The sequence below is a fragment of the Dermacentor variabilis genome, chromosome 1, assembly GCF_050947875.1.
Source record: "Dermacentor variabilis isolate Ectoservices chromosome 1, ASM5094787v1, whole genome shotgun sequence".
Taxonomy (NCBI): domain Eukaryota; kingdom Metazoa; phylum Arthropoda; class Arachnida; order Ixodida; family Ixodidae; genus Dermacentor; species Dermacentor variabilis.
Window position 1 is genome coordinate 11,881,452 of NC_134568.1, and position 4,844 is coordinate 11,886,295.

A 4,844-nucleotide genomic window follows, 5' to 3' on the forward strand; every position below is an offset into this window, starting at 1 on the left:
ATCTTCTTCTTTCTCGTCTTGTCCGCTCCCATGAGTTTCAACAGCTTACGGCGCCGAAAAGGTTTCTTCTCATCGTTGGAAGCAGTGTTCAAGTGAGTAAAGATGTTGTACAAGTCTCCGAAAGAGTCTTCTTTTCATTTTTAAGCAACAGGAGCGCGGTTTCGCGTCGACTCCAGAATATACTTCAATGACCTTGGCCAGGTTTCAGAAGGATCTAGGAGTGCGTGCGCCGCTCAAAACGATATTGCCTTGATTCACCGTCATTTCTTGCTCTTTGCGTCGTTATCTGCCACGACATACGGAGCAACAATTGTCCTGTGTGGGTCGCCTGCGCTTAGAATGTTAGCTTTCGCACTAGTGAAATCTTTTTTCACAGTCTCGAACAAGTCCTGTTATCACTCTAGTAAGAACTATGTAGAACGCAGACGAACGACGTCCAGCCTGTGGACTAAGCCGACAACATCAGGCTTGTTGACAGCTACTTCAACTCTTGCGTTGAGGCCTGGAAATGAAGGAAGGCGCCGCCAGTCAAAGTCTTCGGCCAGTGGCAAGCCCCTCTTTACCAATTCTTCTGAGCAATCGAAATTTGGCATTCGACACTTCCCTGAACGCACAGGAGCGGCGGATGTGGACTTTCGAGATCCCAAGGGCCCCCTGGTGCCTCGAGACTTTTTATTCTCGCCTACCAATCCGTGACATTGTGACATTCTGTGGTAGTTGGGACATCACTGCGGATATACGTGTCACACGGTGCATTTGTGTGATTTGGAGTTTGTATTAAAAAGATCGTAATAGCTTGCCGCCGGTGTAGTGCACCAACGTAAAAGTTGGATCACAATAAATTTGTGACCTTTGTGTTGAACAAACACGTTGCATAGGATTAAGGTAAACACATTTGTACGCATCGCCGTTACTTGTAAAGTATTTAGCTAAACGCTTCACTAAAGAAAAGAAAACACTCATGTACCGTACTTTGGGTTCATGTTAAAGAATCGCAAATGGTCTAAATTAAGCCAGAGCTCTACACCGCGCCGTTCCTCCTAACCCTCAGTGCCGACTCAAGATGTTAATTCACACAATTTGAATTATTGCTCGCGAACCGTGATGTAAAAAAAAGAAAAAAAGACCATCGCCCGAACGGGGGCTCGAACCCCGGACCGTTAGGTTAAAAGCCTAACGCTCTACCGACTGAGCTATCCGGCCGGACGGCGAGGAAGCTGCTTGTACACAGAAACGTCCGCATTTAAAATTTTTATTGCATTGAAATATTGATTCAAGGAGTAGTGAAGAAGCTGTCAAAAGCGCAGCACTCCGTTTAAATACATTGACACAAATTGACACATATTGACACGCGCACCGCTGAACGGCGCGCGTAAAGGTCGGCGCCATGAAAGACGATGAAGTGCGTAAGCAGCACGTTCTTCTTCTGGCCCGCCATTAAAGAGAAACGTCTATTTTGTAACAATCCGTCTCCAATCTACGTTACATTTTTCTGGAGGAGGTGCTGGGTACATGCTACCACTCCCAGATCGAACACCGTCATCAAGCCCAGTACGAAGAGTACAAGGCGTGAGTCGAGCTAACTCCTGTGCACGTACGGACAAGCCGCCGACTTCAAGCACTGCCACCTGAGCACGAGCCGCTACCCAACCAAGTCAGAAGGATGAGTACGTCGGTTCCATCATCTTCCTCGACCGCGCCGACCGAGGTCGTCCTCAACCAGCCGTGAATCCCCACGTCCTTCTATGGGGACACCTTCGACGATGTAGAGGACTGGCTCGATCAATTTCAGCGTGTCGCAGAATACAACGGCTCGACTCAAGAGCGCAAGCTACGCAACGCCTGCTTTGCCCTCGAGGCCTATGCGTGGACATGGTTTGAGAACCGTGAGGTGGCCCTATCGACATGGGACAAATTGCGACGGCAGCTAATCTGCACATACGCCAGCCTCGATCGCAAGGAGCGAGCTGAATCTCCAATTCATGCGAGAGTACAGAGGCCGAACGATATCGTCGCAATATTTGTCGAAGATATGTGCCGACTTTTACGACGCGCGGATGCGTCAATGCCGGAAGAAGCTCAGAAATTTGATGCGTGGTGCCAAGCAAGAGTTATTGGGTGGCCTAATACGCAACCCACCAAAGACCGTAGCAGGGTTTTGCGTGGAAGCCATATCAATGGAAAAGGCACAACCGCAGCGAACACGGCAGTACAACCGCGACGTGTCGACCCTATCGCGTGACCCTCTCGCTATGCCTTTGGGGAATACCGACGCCTTGCGGGAGCTCATTAGGCTTGTTGTTCGAGAAGAACTCCAAAATGTTCAGGTTACTCCAGCATCGGTACAGCGACTTGCTCTGGCTGAGGTCGTCCGGGAGGAAATCAGGCAGGCAGTCCAACTACCTGAGCGAAGCGAGACAGCCCAGCACGAGGTACGGCATGTCGTATGCGGAAGCAGCGCGAAGTTCGTTGTCCCCGATTTTTCGCGATGTGAGCGACGTCCCGGACTTTCATGGTGTGCGCACCGTTGAACAAGCAACTGGCGAGTTCAGGCCTCGGCGCACGCAATTCATGGCTGAAACACGACCACCCCTCAAGAGCGACGTATGGCGCACCGCAGACCGGAGGCCTTTGTGGTTCCATTGCGGTGAAGCCGACCACCTCTACAGGGCGTGTCCTTACCGCCGAGCTGGGCTCTGTGGAATTTCACTGAATGCGCCATGCCTGCGCAATGGTGAACGGCCCTTGGAGATTGAAGCATACCTCGCGGACGCCAGGACCTCGTTTGCCCCACGATCTTGTGAACCCCGGTCACCGTCACCAGCCCGAAACAGGTCTTCCAGCCCCCTCTTCACGACGAGAGCAACGAGGCGTCGCTCACCCAGCCCTGCCGGCAGGGAAAACTGAGTCTAGCGACCTGCGGAGGTGCGGTTGCTGATGTTGCGAACGCTTAAGATCCTCCACTACGAAGACCGCGATATGACGTAATTGAGACGCAGAGAAAGCAGTGTAGTTCTGTGTCAGTATCCTGCGACGTACAAGTTACCATAGATGACCACGAAGTCACGGCGTTAATCGAGACGGGTGCGAACACGTCTGTTATGAGCCAGAATCTCGTGCTTATACTGAACAAAGTTTCGACGCAATGGACCGGAACTCAAATTGGTCCTGCAGGAGGGCACCTCATGACTCCAACGGGCCGGTGCACGGCGCGAGTCAACGTTCGGGGCTTCACGTACATCGGCGACTTCGTCATTCTTCCTGAATGTTCTAAGGACGTTATACACGGCATCGATTTCCTTCAGGCGAACGATGCCATCATCGACCTGCAAGAGTCTAGAGTCAGCTTCGCTACTACGCAAGCCATAGCGAACAGTAATGACGACGACCATGACGTCGCGCTTCGCGTAGCTGACGACCACGTCACGCTGCCACCCAAGAGCAGCGTGCTTACCCTTGTCCGATGCGACATCGAGGACGACGCCGAAGGAATTGCTGAGGCGAACATGCCCCTGCTTCTTGAGCGCCACATTTGTATAGCCAGAGGGCGTCTTCAGGTGCGAAACAAATGTTCAGTCGTTTTGCTAACAAACTTTAGCAAAGAATATCGGCACGTACCGCGAGGAATGACAATCGCATTCGTTCGCGAAATCCCTGATGTTACTGACATTGCCACATTGGAAACCGCATTGTCTCAGCAATCTGGGTTACCCAGCCTAAACGAACGGATTCACGTTAACGCCGCTTTGCCAGACCACCAGAAAGATCGTCTACTGAGTCTCGTGAATGAATTTGCGGGCTGTTTTTCAACGTCATACAAAGTACGGCGCACGTACGTCACAAAGCACCGCACCATTACGGACGAGTTCGCGCGTCCTGTTCGTCAGCATCCCTACAGAGTGTCTGCAGTGGAAAGGGAAGCGATCAAACATCAGGTGAAAGAGATGCTTCAAAACAACGTGATCCAGCCGTCCACCATCCTGTTGGCCTCCCCTGTAGTGTTCGTCAGAAAGAAAGACAACACACTACGCTTCTGTGTAGATTGCAGACAGTTGAACCTTGTCACCAAGCGCGATGTTTATCCATTGCCACGCACGACGCATTGCATCGTCTACAACATGCCAAGTTTTTTTCTTCGTTGGATCTTGAATCAGGGTATTCGAAAATCAAAGTTGATGAACAGGATCGTGAAAAAACAGCGTTTGTGACACCTGACAGGCTTTATGAGTTCAAAGTGCTCCCCTTCGGTCTCTGTTCCGCACCTGCCACCTTTCAGTGGATGATGGATACCGTGGTTGCCGAACTCAAATGGCAAACCTGCCTCGTATACTTGGACGACGTTGCCGTGTTCTCGAGCATGTTTGACGCACATCTCGCACGACTCGAGAGTGTCCTCGCTGCGATCCATACTGCAGGCCTCGGCATAAAGCTTGAAAAATGTTACTTCGGGTTCCAAGAGCTCAAATTTCTTGGCTATGTGGTTGGTCCTCAAGGCGTCCGACCATACTCCGACAAGGTAGCTGCCGTCGCCGAGTTTTCACCACCCTGAGATACGAAGGCTGTCCAGCGCTTCCTTTGTTTATGCGCATACTATAGGCGCTTCGTCGAGGGATTCTCGTGAATTGCTGAGCCTCTGAGACGGCTTACACGCGACGATGTGCCTTTCATTTGGGCGGACGAGCAGTAGCAGTCATTCAATGAATTGCGCAAGCGTTTGCAAGAGGCCCCAATAATTGCTCATTTCGACGAAGACGCTGACACTGAAATTCATACTGACGCCAACAAATCTGGTCTCGGCGCAGTTCTTGTGCAGTGGCAAGCTGGTGCGGAAAGCACCATTACTT

At 51.3% G+C, this 4,844-nt stretch overlaps 1 non-coding gene across 1 annotated transcript; it reads right to left on the reverse strand.

Moving 5' to 3' along the window:
* Window positions 1-1,130: 1,130 nt before the first annotated feature.
* TRNAK-UUU (transfer RNA lysine (anticodon UUU)) lies at window positions 1,131-1,203 on the reverse strand. Its single transcript has one exon. It is a non-coding gene; the product is annotated as a tRNA-Lys (tRNA).
* Window positions 1,204-4,844: the final 3,641 nt, after the last annotated feature.